This window comes from Limulus polyphemus, unplaced genomic scaffold (genome assembly GCF_000517525.1).
Source record: "Limulus polyphemus unplaced genomic scaffold, Limulus_polyphemus-2.1.2 Scaffold28, whole genome shotgun sequence".
Classification (NCBI taxonomy): Eukaryota; Metazoa; Arthropoda; class Merostomata; order Xiphosura; family Limulidae; genus Limulus; species Limulus polyphemus.
Window position 1 is genome coordinate 912,371 of NW_013665638.1, and position 18,749 is coordinate 931,119.

An 18,749-nucleotide genomic window follows, 5' to 3' on the forward strand; every position below is an offset into this window, starting at 1 on the left:
TTTTATATATATATATATATATATATATACATACATTTTGCAAGATAAACTGTATTTTTTATTTCCAATTTAATGTAGAAATAAACAAATGCTTATAAATTTCCATTTAGAAATGGTTATAAATTAATCTTCAAAACACTGCACATCTGAGCACACATCATAGAGAGAACTTTCAGTTTATACAATTACTTTAAAACAATTTTCTTATCACATTTCTAATTTTTATCTTCATCATATAAACAAAGAAAGCTTGTTAATTAGTAAGTTGGAAACCAAACTGAACCAGACAACCAGCCTTGTCAAGCTGTTACTAAGTACGTAAATCTGAATATTGTAAAAAAGGTATGTATAGATTCCCCAATATGCAGATACATTTATGATATCAGTGTGTGACAATATTGTTTTTTTTCATTGGTTTGTTTTTAACTTTCTATTTTTGTTTAGTTTTGTTAAAATGATATAGAAAGGCACATCCTGAATTATGTTAGTTACAGTTCATGAAATTCTCAAGCAGTGATCAAAATTTCACCTCCATTACAGCATAAGCAGCATTCCTTCCTGACATTTGGGTTTGGTGCTGGAAGTGGAGGACCTAACCCACCTCCTAGAAGAGAGTCCCACATTAATGTCAATGTGACACCCACTTCTCATGAAACTTCTTCTGACACACCAGAGATACGGAAATATAAGAAGAGGTTCACTTCTGAAATATTGTGTGCTGCTCTTTGGGGTGAGTTTACTGATATCAATTGAATAAAAGATATGTGCTTGTTAAACCTGTTCAAACAGTTTTGCTATTGGTCATTCAGAGTATAATTGATAATGTTGAAGTGCAAATTTACACAATTTCACCCAAATTTACAAGATTATCAAATACCAGTTTTTCTTCTGTTTATCTATTCAGAAAAATAATGTCAAATATAAGTCGTATGGCTCTAACTTTTTTTATGTTGTTTTGTAATCAGCTGTTTTTCAACAATTACAGTTTGCCTATGATGAAATTTTCACAAGTCCAAGAACTGATCCAGGTCCATTTTAAGCTATTTAGTAGAGATTGTTTAGGTTGTTTTGTAACAAAGTGCTGCAGAATACTAACGAAAGGAATTTCATACTTACTACAGCATCACCTAGATAACAACATCTTTACAGAATGTTTCTGTTTTCTCAGAAATAGAGAAGAGGTCTTCAGAGATTTCTTTATAAATAACTAAATCTGTATATAAGCTTCAAACCTAAGCAGGATAATGGAGAAGTTACCTCTTTTTAGTATTGGACTTAATATGTTGATATTGAAATATATCATGGATGGTTTTATACCCCAGTTATGGATAGAGATTTAAGGTGGCAGCATGGTTTCTTTAGGATGAAATTTGAATTATTCAATCTCAAAATATAAGCAGAGTTTTAAGCATTTAAGAGTTTTTAATCTTTACTTTGTTTCCTAGGGTTTAAAAAAATCAGCTTTGGCCAAACTCAAACAGTAATTCTATCTGTAGCAACAGAATGGAAATGTTATCATTTGTATGATTTATTTTATCAAATATTTATTTTGCTTATGAAGGATTGCTTCATAAGATTTTAATTTGGACAAAATTAATTAACACATGCCTAAGATGCCCAAAATGGAAAGGAAGATTATCATCATCATAAATTTTTTGAATAATTTTAAGCATTAATGCATTTAAAAAATGATGAAATTTTTCTTACAAAAATTTAGTACTGCCCAACATAAGTGTCAGTGTGAGCATTGCTGTAATGTGACCATTTGTTTACCCTATGTTCTGATTTATTGCTTTTCACACAGAAAGAGGATCCATAAGTACAGTAATACCACCATAAAATTAAAAGAAAGCAAATTTGAAAAGGTTAGAAGCTGAGGCTGTTAAGATAAATAATTGTAATCTCTGTTACATTCTGCTGCCATTCTATTAAAAAAAATGGTATTATTCAATTTGTTTCATAATTTTCAACTTTTAATTTCACTTTACGTTGACGATTTTGTTACGTTTAGAAAATAACAGATAAAATGAAAAATTTTGCCAAAAACAAACTTTTGATGTTTATTTAGGAGTCTCTAGAGGTTATGCAACTGCAATATGAAAACTGTAAGATGAAAATAAGTATTTTTATTCTTAGCATGAAAATCACTTTGCACTCAGATGGACTCGGGAAACACTTAAGAAATTCACGGAAAAAATCTTAAGTTGAAATACTATAATAAAATTCTTATTTTTTATAATATTTAATATAATATAATTATTATAATATTTACTAAAAGTTTGCCAAATTTTGTAAGATAGACTTTGTAAATTTAGAATTATATTATCTATAGTTTCACATTTCCAAGATCAGTCAAATTGGACCACTTCATACTTAGTGTTAATGTTAATCTTTTATTAGTATAAAAATAATTATAATACTGACGTCATAAATACATAACTAAAGATGTTGTACTTGTTCATGAGCCATTCTATTCTTTCCCTGTAATCACCGAGAATAAATAGAAGTGAATTATTAGTTTCACATAGATCTTTGAACATTTGATAATGATAAAATATTAGTGTTGAACAATACCATTTTTGAAATGTCCTGTATTATATCTGCTTCTAAACTGAATCTTTATTCATTAGTTGTATTACTTGTATAAGTATTGATTTACAGTAATAAATTTTTTCTCTGTAATCAATATATTCTTGAATAAAACATTACCTGTAATAATAATAAAAAGAATAAGTGTACCTCTTATAGATATGGTTATAAAACCATGATATATTTTGTGTAGAAAATTTTAGTGTTAATATTTATTCTGTAGTAACTTTTTGTGCACAGATAGGGTTAGAATTTGCATTTCATGACTTTTTACAGTTGTATTCAAAACATAATTAATTAATCAACTTTTGATATTATATAACAGTTAATTTCTCAATTCAAAAGGGAATATTAAAAAAAAGGTCAGTACTCACTCTTACATGTCACACGACACATCCATACTATAAGTTGTTCAATTTACATTTTATTACTTCTGCCATACAACATCAACAATGCTCAATCAAATAAAAACTCAGACTTCATATATTGGGAAGCCAAAATATAAAATAAGAACCTCCCACCTTCTTGATTTGCTGAGATATCAATTATTGTAGCAAAAGCTCAATACATCTCATAACACAACTACTTATCGAAATACAATAGGTGATAAGCTTCACTATATCTCCTACCACAACTATTTATCAAAACCAATAGATAATAAGCTGAAGTGTCATTCATGTAAAAAGAGCTTGAATTTTCCAATATATGTACTTACATTATTGATTACAGGTGTTAACCTATTGATTGGGACTGAAAATGGTCTGATGCTGCTAGACAGGAGTGGCCAAGGAAAAGTTTATAATCTCATCACCAGACGAAGGTTTCAGCAGATGGAAGTATCTGAAGGCCAAAACATTCTGGTAACAGTGTCGGGGAGAAAATCTCGTGTACGGGTATACTATCTTTCCTGGCTGAAGAACAAGATTTTACGAACCGATGGGGTAGGAAATTTTGTTAGATGTGCAACTATAATTTTTATATATATTTTAGTTTACCATCTTTGCATGGACATCAAGTAGAAATGTAAGACATTTCTTAATAAATTAGTGTATCCTTCAGATCATGACAGAATTGTTCAGGTCAGCATTTTAGTTTAACCCTACATGCAAAGGGTCTGTCCATTGGACCGATCTCGGTTGGAAAATTAATGTTTACTGTAACTCCGAATTTACTAAGTGTACCCTCGTGAAATCAGGTACACTTTTAGTGAACACAATAAGTATGTTGTACATAAAAAAAAGAAATCTGAATTTTTAACATTTTATACTTAAGTAGATTTTTATGAATTTATTCAGTCTAATTCAGACTCTTGACAGTCTGAGTGCAAGGTGATTTTCATGTTAAAAATAAAATTTTCACATTACAGTTTTTACATTTCATTTGCATAACCTCTAGAAACTTCAAAATGAATAACAAAGGTTTTTTTCAGTAAAACTTCATATTTTATCTCTTATTTTCCCCCAAATTAATACTGTTTGGGCTTGGTCCATGTGACTGACCTTGAAACTACTACAATTTTTATTTTTCTAGAATGACTGCATATTATGACAGAAAATTACAATTATTTATCCTAAATAGGCTCAGGCTCATATCATTTACATCTGTTTTCATTTAATCTTATTATTTTATTTCTCTTTGGATCATGTCTAAATACCATGAATAGGAATAGATCACTCAATGGGAGAGTTTAGGGTAAACAAAATTTCAGATTACATCACTTGATGTCTGATTACACAAGTTCCTTATGCATTACTCAAGGCAAAAATTTATTAATTTTTCCATTTCACTTCATTTTGTCTAGCCTGATAAGTTTTTAATTTTTGCATGTTAGTTACTTTTGTTAAATAAACTCAGCAGTTACTTTGGGATTGAGGCCTTTTTGTTCTTGGAAGCTGGTCTTCATTAACCCTAAATTTTTTAAACTAAGCTGGTTGTCTAAAAATAATCCATGTAACTTGCAAATAAATTCATAGAGTATTCAAATATGCATTTTAAAACACAAAACATAATTCAAACAGTAAAACAGAATATCCCAAAACTACTATAATTTATGTGGCTTTCTAACTAACTTATAAAAAGATTTAAAAAATTTCCATTACTTACTGGAGCAGTGACTTTGGTCTTTGTTCAATTAAATCTGCTTTGGAAATGGCACCTTTTACTGAAATATATTAACATAAAGACATCATAATCATGTAGTTAACAAATTGGCCTTTCTATTGGTTATAAAAATGTACCATTGATGAGTAAGCATGAGTAAATAAGTAATTGCAAAAGCAAAAAGCATGAAGAACTTAGAGGAGCTTCTGTGGTAGGTGTAACACATTTATTGATATCACAGAAAATAAAGAAGGTTGGAGGTTCTTATTTTAGATTCTGGCTTGTCAGTTTCTATAGTTGATTTTTTTTTCTGATTCATGGACTTTCTGAAACCCATATAAGAGAAGAGAGAAAATCTGAAATAGAGAATTCAGAGCAGAGTGGCATCACTTGACACAGAGAAGTGAAGGTTTAGAATTTATTTAAATTTCTCCTTTTTAAATTAGAAAATTAAAATGTATATAGTATTAACATTTGAATTATAAACTATGTTTTGAGACCAAGATTATTGATAATAGTTATTTAATTAAATTTTGAATATAATTCTGTAAAAGTTTGTAATGTGCACTTTGGCCCCCACCAATGCATGTAAGGTTAAGTCCAAGTGGAATCTTGCTGGTCAGGGGAAGCTTCTCAACTGAAAAATTTACTTAAGCTAACATAATGCTTTTGTTGTCTTGAGTTGATTAGTGTGAAGGTTACTGATATCTACTGTTTAGAATACAGTGAGTTATGTGGTTAGTAGAAACTTTGTAAGAGTGACCATAAATAGTTGTACTACTATGCCTACAGAGTAATTGAGTATTTCTCAAGAAATTCAAATACTGATTAGTCATGCAAGAAAAGATGCTAACTTATCTAACAGATTATGGATCAACCTTGCCTAGACAACTTAGCATTTCTTTTCACACACTTGTGGTCAAAGGCATAAACCATGCTCAGTATTACCAACTTCTCACTCCTAGCAAACCTGAATAAAGATGTGCCCTCCTATCTGTTGAAAAAACTTTCAGCTATAGCTTGTGAGGCAGGTGTACCAACCCACTTAACATTTTCCTTTATATATTTGCTTTCTATAAGCTCTGTGGACACGTGCTTTTTTTTTTAGCTAGGACCCAAGTTCTTTCTACAAACTTGCCATCTGAAGCTCAAACTTTGTTGGGAAGAATAATCATATTTTAGAATATTTACTTAGCTCCATATTTAAGTTTCTAACAATAATGTAGTTGCTTACGTTTTAACAAACACACATAATAGAATGTCCCTACTTCTCTCAATATTTCTCCCTCTAAAGCATGATAAATAGTTATACTATACTCATTAACATAGTCATCTGATAATTTTACTTCACAATTTAGTCTCCTGTTATTTACTCTAAATTATACAAGTTCTTCTGAGACAGTCTCAACTATCAACATCCACACTAAACATATGAAGTTTATCTAATACTAATTTGTAGCTACTGCCAAGTGTTCTAAAAAATACTTGGAACATGAAGCAGTCTCCAACGGATGTCAAAACTATACCACGTCTAACACAGGAAAAAAGCTAAATATCACATATAGTGATAGCTAAAACTAAGGAAACGTATAACAAAATACCAGAAATTCATATATTAATTTCCCCATTGACTTCTTTAAACCATTCAGTAGAAGCACTCTTATATGTATCACACAGTACAGCCCCTGTGTGTTGTTTATACTTTTATCTGTTCTGGTTATGAATGAGGCTTTTGTAAGATCAATTTGTTGTCTATTTGTATGTATAAAAGAACACCTAAAGACCAATGTAGTGAATCTATTATCACCTGTTGAACAACTACTGCAAGAGAAAACTTACTGTGTAGAGTCCAAACTGTACTTATAAATTTTACTACAAAGTTAAAATAGGCTTAGTACGTGTAACGGTACTTTAGGCTTAGGTATATTTCAATTTACTGGTAAATCGTAAAACAGGTTAAATACATTGTTATTTTAAATAAATACAATCTAAAAACAAGTTTATTTTATCTTCATGTTTTAAGGCTTAACTTGTTTACTTGAACTTAGATCCATTAGTTTAAATTCAACTTATAGTTATAGGTGGATTATAATATAAATCAGGCTAAATACATTGTATTATTAACATTATGTATACAACAAAGACTAGTTATTGTCACTTTTTAATAAAGTTATATTTCCAAGTTCTATATAATTAAATATAAACTTCATTACTTAAGTATGAAGACAAACTAGTGATAAAAGTATAAGTGATAATTGGTTCTTAAACGTTAGGCTTAACAATAACAGTGTTGACAACAGGTTACTGGTATCTGGTACTGAGTACTTATTTTGAGGCTATATGTATAAATACAATGGTTAAGACTGGTGTAGTAATTAAGCGTTCAGAATTTGTTAGGTGTAATAGGTGCAATGAGTAGGTTTTATTTGGGAACCCGAGACTGGAACGTACTTTTAAAGAAGCTTGTAGTGAAGATGTGCAATTTGTATGTAGAGTTTGTAGTTTGGAGGAGAAGTTGGAGGCTATCATAATTAAAGTAGAGGCAATAGATAAAGAGAGGTGTAAACTGTAGGAAATGGCAGTAGGATTTCAAAAGGAGCTTAAGCTTTTACATGAAAGGAATACATCAGCTAACAATGACTTTCAGGAAGTTAGGAAGAGTACTGTTAGGGATAAAAGTAGTGAATTTACTTATAATGAGCCCATCCTACTAAGCAACAGATTTCAGTACTTGGCTTGTGCAGATAAGAAACTATTGGAGAGAAGGAAAACATAAGGGTCAGAGAAGGATGTGGATGATAGGGAGGTTATAGTTATAGGTGATTCCCTGACAATGCATGTGGATAGGATAATCTGTAGGGTAAACAGGGACATAGGTGGAGGATGTAACTGACAGAGCAAAAGATATAATAAAGGGAACTAGCAATGATGCAGTTTTTGTTGTGCACATAGGGGCTAATGATGTAGGGTAAGGTAGGTCATAGGAGCTAATTAATAAGTACAAGGGGTTAATAAAGACATTTAAATAAATAGGCCATAACTTAATTGTGTCAGGGATACTGTCTAGAATTAATTGTGGGAATAAAATTATGAGGAGGTCACTAGGGCTAAATGCTAGGCTTAGACTATTATGTAAGGATGAACATATTGGCTGGTTGGACTTGTGGGATCAGTTCAGTGGAACTAAAATTTACCTATAGTTACAAATAATGTTTATTTATTTTTATACTAAAGGAAAATGCTTGCTGAAGAAAGTCTGAAACCTGAAATATGTGTACAAGAATGAAAAGGTAAATTTCTGGAGTTGAAAATTGTGCTGTTTCTCACCACTTCAAATCTGTAAATAATCTTAATTATCTAATATGAGAAAAGTGAGCTGAAAATTTAAAAATGCTATTCATTCGTTTATGTAGCTGAGTTCGAGCCCCCCAGTGGCACAGCGGTATGTCTGTAGACCTACAACGCTAGAAACCGGGTTTTGACACCCGTGGTGGGCAGAGCACAGATAGCCCATTTTGTAGCTTTATGCTTAACTTCAAACAAATCAAACCAAAAACCCATTATATGAAAATCCTCCATTCCTACCAGTGCTCTAAATTCATGTATTTTATTTCTTATACTTTTAACATTACAATAGTAACAATTAAGCCTATCTTTATAACTACTTCTATACTCATATCCTATGCTAAACTTTACTCTGTCTCTTATTCTTTTTTGCATTTAATTTGTCCTGGCCCTCACCACTGTCTAGTCCTAGTTTAATACTTCCCTTACAGCTGAGTTAATAGCCGTAGCAAACAAGCTGGCTCCTATGTCATTTAAATGTAAACCATTCATTCTAAAAAGCTCCCTCCTTCCATAAATCAGTCCTTCTCAATATGAGGGTCATCCAAAGCTCAAGATTGGGATTATAAATTTTTTCTGCTCTTGATTATTTTTTAAACTATGTTATTTAACTCTGTGGATACAAGCTTATACAAAGGGTAGTAATTTCTTTCAAGATTATATATTACGTTAGAATTAAATAATATTACCTTTTTAAAAAGGGAGTCTCAAAATTATGCACTTACATACTTACCAGATTACATCATACATGTCAAAACTTAATCAAAAACAGTAATTATCTTTCATAAAGAAAAATCATGTGTGTTCCACAGGATGCTGTTTATGGTGTTTATTTCTACTACCGGTTACAGTTTTTCACACACACACACACAGATGAGATCTAAATTTTGTACGTTAACTAGAAGGTTTAGATAACTTTTTGTTGTAGTAATATAATAGAATATGTATATTTCTTCACACACCTTAAAAAAGTATTTTCTTTCAGTAAAGTTGTTCCCCGGAAGGTCAATGATAAGTTTACGAATTTACAATGCTAAACTTCGGCGTTAGATCCTCCTCGGTGGATAGAGCGTAGCTAGCCTATTGTGATGATTTGCGCTAAAAACAAAACTTCTTTAAAAAAACATTCCCAAGACTATTTTGTTTTGCTAATGGTACTAACACTAATACGTTTCTCTTAGCTCTATGTCATAACTGTAGCAAATTCATAACTTATTTTCGACCTATCAATAAATAACCGGACGTGACCTAGAGGTTAGTGTATTGGGACTATGAAACTGAGAGGTTTTAATTTGCAGCCCTTCACTGCAACCCCCCACTATCACAGCGGTATGTCTGCTGACTTACAACACTAGAAATCTGGTTTTGATACTCGTGGTAGGCAGAGTACAGATAGCCTATTGTGTAGCTTTGTGCTTAACTTGAAACAAACGAACTTTCACTGCAAAAAAATCGCATTCAATACTTTGGGGCAGTAGGAGCAAATCCCATTATACGGTCAGACAAGTATAGCCCTAAAGTTGACGGTGTGTACTATTGACTAACTGACTTTCCTTTAATTTATAAGTTCAAAATTAGGGGGAGATATTCTTAGATAGCCTTTTTGTAGCTTTGTGCGAAAGTTCTGGAAAAATAAAATTCTAAAACTTATCCAAAATCGTGCTGCCATCTACCGTTAATAATAATAACAAATATGAAATGGACTCTACCATGTCAGAAATAAGAAAATTTAAATGACATAAAGAAAAACACTTACTTTAAAAATGATTCTATTTTGAAAACTACTAAATTTCATCAGTAGAACAATATGAGATACAAATGGAACACGAATACCTCAGATTTAAAGCTGTCATCACTAAATCCACTGCTCTGAAAGTATCACTTAAATAAAGAATGTTCCCCACCACCATGGATGCGGTTTCTGCACCTGCGAAGCATACTTCTGATGAGTCACACAACTTTACGAGGATTCTTGCCTTATTTCTCAATCAATGCAACTCAAAGTTGAGGTGTTGACATACAAAATGTCCAAGAATAGTCCAAAGGAGTGCTATGGCATATAGATCAAAACGCCTTACTGACTAACCCTTGAACCTGTGTGATTTTGCATTCTAGGTAGTTCATCAGAATACTGAATATTGCCGTTATTTTGCAAAACTAAGTTTGTATACACACATGAGCTCGTAAAATTGGGTCTAATGCCATGTTGATATAATATCGAGCAGTAAATCCGCTACTTGGAAGCACGATGAAATCTGTACGTATTTTTTGTTTCTCAGTTCTTCTGAAACAATAACCGAACCGCAACTATAACGATCATATATAATGTTTTTGCTCTTAACGTATCGTTCATCTTTAGTTCTCAAGACACCAACCCATCGGTTATTGGCTGAGGCATGAAATCCTGATTAATCTTTAAAAATTCCAGAAAAACAAATACAATAAATATAAGGAAAAGTGTGTGTATAAATACATATTATTCCACCGATTCAAACTGGATTTTGTTTTATTTAACTATTCGTTTTCCAATTTTGGCTATTTACTCCATGAATTCTAAAAAAGTTATTTTTGACATTGACCGTCTAAGTTATACTCTAAAGTAGTTGGTTACTTTCAATTGTTGCTTTCAGACTACCCAAATAATACCAGACAGTAAAATAAATAACAAGGAAGAAATAATGATTATAAAAAGCGACAAAAATATTAGTAAATTAGTTTGAACAAATATGCTATATATATATATTATATAAACAGTATTGGCTGACGTTTGGCCTTCTTAGTCTCCATGTAAGTCCAAACAGCCTTAGTAATAATAATAATATCGAGACTTGGTGCAGGTCTGGCTATGGTTGCGTGTGATCCATAATCCTCGTTTTCTTGCGGGATAACATTTCAACACATTTTATGCATGCTTAGGACCACTGCCTCACTGGAAGATGAATCTCTCCTCAAGAAATCTTGTTCCTGAGGGAATGGCATGGTGGATAGGAATATGTATCTGTCAGTAGTCAGAGTACCCTCATTTTTGTGTGGATGTCCAATATCATTGATTTCGATATAATCCACACATATATCGGTCCTCCAGTATCCCTCACAGTATTTGTCGTTCATTGACAGTGATACAAATCGAACAAATTATCGTTTATAATGAGCGCCCTCGTCCAGTTTTATTCCTCCCATTATTTGTAGTCTGAAGGCCATCTCAACATTTTGGCTTGGTTATCTGTCTTAACCAATAGTTTTTGAGTATCTGCACAAATCGAGGCCTCTTTGTGTATCTTGAAGGTCACATTCACTTACTGCTAGGTGTCACTGGTAATATCACTACTGTATTATCGTGTATCACATAAAAACCGTACCTCGGGTTTCTTAACCTTATTTTTGCAGAAGTTGGACTTTCTACATCGGCCATTTATATTATCAACCGTACTGAAGCATAATATTTCACTTTAATCTGTCAGAAGTTTTGTTTATTTTGATATATGAATTGAATATGGTCTATTGTACAAACGATCTTAGGCTATTTTGTATACCTTCATGGAACGTTAAGTCGTCGGCTATAATTAATTTTTCTTATTTCTCCTCATTGACATTTTTATTTTAATAAATTCTCGTGAAAATTTCACCTGAGTGCTTAGGTACTATAAAAAGAAACAGGGTGAACATATATCAACTAGGAAAACTGAATATTACAAGTAAGTGCTGTGTTTAAAAGTTAAAGTGTAAGTTCTATCATCCGGTTAATTTTCATTATGTATAGAAATTAAAACGTTTTTAGATTTCAGAGTAGTAGCGTTAAGTGGACATGGTGATTAGTGTAGCACACCGTCGTCGTATTGTCATTGAAATATGGGTTAAAAATTATATACGTATCAAATATCGTTCTTTAAAATATAAAAAAGGTATAATACTATGAATGTTTTAGTAAGTCAGTGATGAGAAGTTTCTTAATCGAGCTCGCGAAGAACTCCAACTACCGATGTTTTGAAAATATAATTTTTTCTTATCTTTAATTTTATTTGTTTCATTTTTTCAAAATTCTCCATCTTTTCTGTAGTATTTGTAAAGTTTAAAATATTCGAATTTTAGAACTATATATACTTTCATATAGTTAACATCAATAATTACCCTTAACTTTAGTCGCTTTATTGATGATGTTTCTATGTAGTGCACATTTTTTATTATACTGATTCTACATAAAACATAATGCCGTTTTACGTAATGTAAGAATTTCTATTGCGACTAGTTTCCATACATGTAAGTAATAGAAAATACAGCTACCGAGATGCATTATAGATATGAATGTAAAAATGGTTACAACAACTATATAAGAGACGAGATGTAATCGAATCTCAGCCAGACTATCTTCTTTGGAACCTCGTTAAAATAGTTGATTGAAGTACTTTCAGGGAAATTTATGTTTTTCATAAAAAAAAACAAAGAAGAAAGGTCTTTACCTAACTCAGCTAAATATGTAAAGATTTTATCACAATCAGATGTATAACTGATTAGAAGGTTTTCACTGAGAAGTTAAGAAGAAACTTTTATTTTGATACTAAGAGCATAAAATATATTTTTACTATCCCGAAGCAAGATGTAAAGATGGATACTTAGTTTTCAACATTACAAAAAAGAAAGTTTGTTTGTTTGTTTTGGATTTCGCGCAAAGCTACACGAGGGCTATCTGCGCTAGCCGTCCCTAATTTAGCAGTGTAAGACTAGAGGGAAGGCAGCTAGTCATCACCACCCACCGCCAACTCTTGGGCTAATCTTTTACCAACGAATAGTGGGATTGACCGTCACATTATAACGCCCACACGTTTGGTGTGACGGGAATTCGAACTCGCGACCCACAGATTGCGAGTCAAAAGAGTGATTCATGACGAATCCCGAATGATTCAGAAAAGTGATAATTATTAGAGTTAAATTTCACTATAATTACATGTAATTTTATAGACTTTTCTTTAGTCTCTAAATTAATTGAATGGATTTGTTTGTCATTTTTGTTTTTCATAAGGCAGTCATAAGCAACTGTAAGCTGGGAAGAAAAAAACACGGTGACATAGAGAAGATAAACACATAAGAAAATTTTCAGAAAACATTCAGTGAAAGGAGTGAAGAGTATTAAGTGTGGCCATGGCCACTGCTAATAGACTGAAAAGAAACGCAATAAATATATAAATTTTTACAGTTTTGTACTATCCATAAACAATTAGAATAGTTGAAATACCTATTCGAGAGAGAAAAAAAAATATCAGTCGAACGTTTTCCATTATGCACCTGTAGAAGTTGTTATGCCGAAACATTGAGCACATTTCCTTCCTTATAGAAGAAATTTAACTCTTTTTAACATAAAAAACATTATGCCCTGAGCACTTGCTGTGTATGTGTTAAAAAAAATTTGGAATATTATAAATTATCATCTTATGTTTTTATCAAAATAAAACTTTTATTTCTCACTTTTCTGTGTACTTCGACTTCATCCACATTGTTCATTGACATTTTAGAATTTACTGAAATACATTTACATTAAAATAGACTCCATTACTTAGTAAGTTTGTCCGCGTAAGACATTTCAAAAATGGTTTAATCAGTGACATCAAACTACGTGATTCGGCTGTTATCTTTTACAACAATATAGTTGCGAGTTTATAGAATTATGTTTTTAGGAAAAAAAATATTTACTCTTTAAAATTAGCATAAGTCATATCATTTCCAAACATAGTTCTCAGAGACAGCATGTGAGTATATACTCGCTTAGTAATCAAATATTTTCAAAATAAATTCAAGAATCACGCATATACCGAGGGTTGATTGTACTTTTCAAGACAAATGTTTCAAGTCTTGTGCTTTCCCTGTATCGACTTCTTTCATTAGCGATCGTGCTTACTCTGATAGCAATGATTATGCACCATTGTCCAACACCGCAACTTACACTGAAACAAACTTCTGGGAAAAACTGCGAAGTCAATCTTGGACCATGCATGACTGGACAAACATTCCAATATCGGCACAGGTCCAAAGCATAAAATCCATTGGAGCTGCATGGTGGACTAGACAGGTATTTATCGAAAATGATTGCTATGATTCAATTTATTCCACCATTTTTCCAGTGAAAAACAGCCGCTTGTTTCGAGGTATGGCTGAAAACTGGTGATTCTTCATCAACTTCAGATCTTCTATATCATGAACCGCGATATTGGTTCATAATAGGGATCGCAAGAAATTGCACAAAATCTTAATAGAACGTTCGGGCAAAAAGCGCCTTAAACAGTTTCAGTTAAAATAACTCTTTAAAACCATTATTATTGACTGCTATGTTTGTACACATATAAAAAATGCACAAAGAAGCAATGCATGCTAGACTTACAAAAAGAAGAAAATCCGCTCAAAACGTCCTGTTTGTAATTCCTCTTTTTCTTCTGCTCTTGCCATCCTACAACAAAAACGGCTTGGTATATTGCACCCAAACCTTTGAAGGTACTTTGAAAGTCGTAGGGGTATTGGAAAGTTGATTTGTTTCTTTTATGTTTTACATAAGCTAAAAAAAACCATAATTGTTATCATTACCCCTTAAAGTTAGCTTTTTTACAAACATTCGGTGTTCCTTTAAAAACCTTAAGAGCAGGGTGAAACAGAAATTACTTGCTAATATTAGCTAAACATTAGATGACTGTAGCATGTAGATTCTCAATGCTTTGTACACTATACTATCAGTGTCTTTAGGGTGCGAACCCCCATATTATGTATGAAGTGAAGGAGTAAACAAAAATCAATACACATAATACACGTATAATAATTGGTTTAAAAGACATCTTCGTGATATTTAGACGTATATGTTTTATCTAAAAAGGCTGTTTTTCTACTGGTAAAATTTTACACGCGCTTACTGGGGTTTGTGTCTTAGTCTAGGGCTCTAGGCTTATATTTGCCCATTGTTATGTATTATATATATAGAGAGAATTTTGTTACACAGAAACTATAAATTATCACTATATTTTCCAACAAATCTCCATGACAATCTCCAGCTTAACATTTTATATCTCAAATAATAAAATAATAGCCAATAGATACAGTAAATCATCATTAACAGTATTAGTTAGTTACTAGATACGTTTATTATCCTTGTCATGTATAAAGTTAGCTAACATATCAAGTAATCCTTTGCTCATAGTTGAACATAAAAATATCCAGTAAAGAAGATAATTTAAAAACTGGGAATTTAAAAAACCTGCAAATAGGGATCGTAAAAAAAAGTAAGAAAACAAGACTGAAGATACTGTAGACATAATTTACTCAAACTACAAGTCCCTATTTTGACTCTACCAAATGTAATTCTAGGTTACAACATGGAGCCAAAATATGGTTTGTAGTTTGAGTAAATAATATCTACAGTATATGTAGCCTTGTTTTGTAACCTTTCTTATGATCCCTATTTGCTGGTTTTTAAAATTTCCAATTTTATATTTACCTTGTTATCTTATTAATAGTACCAGGAGATATAACCCAGCTTCGTAACAACAATTCTCTTTTCTTTTTCTTTTTTTCGAAGGGTTCTCTTTCTTAATCATCGCCGTCACTTTATGGATGAATGTCTTGCTCTGGATTGGCTTGGAATATGGTTTTAACACCCGTTACTACCTTCTGTTGGTTTTTTTTCTACTTCCCCCATGCACACTGACGTTTTCCTTCTTCGAAATACTGGGCCCGGCATGGCCAGGTGGTTAGGGCGCTCGACTCGCAATCTGCAGGTCGCGGGTTCGAATCCCCGTCCCACCAAACATGCTCACCATTTCAGCCGTGGGGGCGTTATAATGTGACGGTCAATCCCAATATTCGTTGGTAAAAGAGTAGCCCAATAGTTGGCGGTGGGTGGTGATGACTAGCTGCCCTCCCTCTAGTCTTACACTGCTAAATTAGGGACGGCTAGCGCAGATAGCCCTCGTGTATCTTTGCGCGGAATTCAAGAACAAACAATCAAACAAACAAATAATCGAAATACTGTATACTTTTACTCCACCTTGTTTAATAATGTAACATTAACCTCAAGTAATAAGTTATACGTTGTGAAGGGCATTGAATTGTCAAACGTCTTACACATTATAGCTTTAACCAAACAAGTACATTGATTTCAGGTCTCAGCTTGTGAATCAAGACTTGGATCATCATCGGCCCTTACAAGGATCTTAAACAAATTATAATGAACGACAACTTCACATTATCCTAGGACACGTTCTAAGATACTTGACTTAGTCCCTTTTATACATGTTAATAGTTTATTTTTTGTAGAACCAATTTAGTCTTGCAAGTACAAGTAAATTTGTAACGGTGACTGTAAAGTTAGTAGCTGTTCATTGAATTTAAAGAAAGCAGGCAACAATTAGAGTAAAAAACACACCTTAATTGTGGAACCACGGCTTACATTTGTAGCAACATGTCACTTCAGTAGAATATGCAAATTTTGTTTTTATTAATTGCGATTAATCATCAGTATAACATATCATGTAAATTAATATCCACGCAACGGTATAGTTTTTACGTGTTTTCTTCAATATTACAACTTTTATTCATAAACAGTATTTCCACTTCTAGTGATCACGTAAATATTCCAATATCCTAAGAGATGATTATATCTAGAATGTTTTGTTTTTCATTACGAAAGATTTAAACTCTCCATTACTAACAAATATATGTGTATATATATATATTTGTTTTCATATTTATTGTAGCCGGTGTATTCAATTTTCTAAATTTTTGATAATGATAATACTAACTAAAACCTAATGAATACATTAGTTAACGAGCTTAACCTTGGGTACACGGACTGAAATAAGTGATAACTTCACCCAAGTCTTCCCATACCTTGAAACTGGTTGTGCTTATGTAAAATAATGATATAACTTGGTATAATCAACGTAATAATAATAATAAAAGGAATTGGTATACTTATATAATTTTAAAAGTCCAGTAAGATTGAAAACAGAAAATATGCTTTGTAACGATATATTAATGAAACTTGTATCTATTAGGATAGAAAGGCCTTCCCGTGGCTCAGCGGTAAGTTTGAGGGGTTATAACGATATAATTCGAGGTTCGATCCCTGGTTGGTATAGTGTAACTTATGCAGTTACTCATTTGATCAAAACAAGTAAAATGAAGAAGACAAAATGTTTTTACGCGAGTATAATTTTCAGGAGATGGCATGTTTTTAACATTACGGGGGCATTTCGGTGTAAGTCAAACAATATTTTTTGACAGTTTCTAGGGTGGAAAAAATGAATAAAAATGAAAAACAATAATGTTTACTGAATGACAAATTAATTTAATAAGGAAAAAATACTTTTCACAAGAGGGAAAATTACTACACAATTGGCATTTTAGAAACGTATAAGTCTGTAATTATTATTATTTCCTCTTCTTTCATTATGATTACAGCATGTGATTAGCAAGTCAAACTTTTGCTAACAGTTTTGGTATACAAGGAAAGGTTTAGTTAGAACTGAACTTTATTACTTTTTTGCTGGGTTTTCTTTGTGTGCTTGGCACGTACAGAGATGTCGATGTCTCAGACGTCATTAAAACACTCCAGCAAGATTTAGCTCAGTAATTTACCTACCTATACTTTTCTTTCCATAAACAATAATCGATAAGATATGTGGGATATAGTATAAAATAATAAATACACCTCATTAAACAGCTAAATTTAAACATATCAAATGCTTATACGTGCTTTACTCTCAAATAAAATAATAATGCATACCTCACGCTGCTACGAGTCATTTTCGTCCCTGCATGTGGAACAAAGGAATAAGGATTATGTATACCACTTCTCTCCTTTGTTCTTCCTTCCAATTATTATGTCCTTATTAGCTTTTCGAACTAGTATGATAAAATAGGTAACAAAAAACATGACAATCTATGTTTCAAGTAGCACAAATATAACCACTGCCCACACACATTTATATATGTTGTCTTGAAGTCGTTATAATGCTCTGTAAGACACGAAATGATAACCGCAAAAGTTTTAATTTTAATTTAATAATTTAGAAATATGACCATCAGCATATTTCCCTACAGTTACGATTTTATTACGCGTGTGTTGAAACACATAGTTTGTTATGTTTTTGTTAACTAAAACACATAAATAGTTATGTTTTTATTACCTGAAACACGTAAATTGTTATATTTGTATTACCTGAAACACATAAATTGTTATATTTGTGTCACTTGAAACACACAGATTGTTATATTTGTGTCACTTGAAACACATAAATTGTTATATTTGTGTTATTTGTAACACATAAATTGTTATATTTGTGTCACTTGAAACACACAGATTGTTATATTTGCGTCACTTGAAACACATAAATTGTTATATTTGTGTTATTTGTAACACATAAATTGTTATATTTGTGTCACTTGAAACACATAGATTGAATCTATATAGTAAATGTATATGATGTATACATGCATATTGCACGTATTTCGGTTTTTTAAATAATTTCATTTCCAATCTACACACAACAAACACGTGTGTCTTAAAGTCAGAAAATTAGTGAAAACCTTTCAAAACGTTAAAGAGATGTATGTATGTATGTTTTTAATTATGCACAAAGCTACACAAGGGTTATCTGTGCTCTGCCCACCACGGGTATCGAAACCCGGTTTCTAGCGTTGTAAGTCCGCAGACATACCGCTGTGCCAGTTGGGGGGCT

At 32.0% G+C, this 18,749-nt stretch overlaps 1 protein-coding gene across 4 annotated transcripts in view; it reads right to left on the minus strand.

Moving 5' to 3' along the window:
• LOC111085817 overlaps positions 1-18,749 on the minus strand; it is a 195,497-nt gene that overhangs the window by 134,329 nt on the left and 42,419 nt on the right. For all 4 annotated transcript variants that reach the window (XM_022386159.1, XM_022386168.1, XM_022386152.1 and 1 more), the window contains one exon: positions 17,795-17,913. The gene's annotated coding sequence lies outside the window, so the exon portion shown is untranslated. The remainder of the gene's footprint in view (positions 1-17,794; positions 17,914-18,749) is intronic.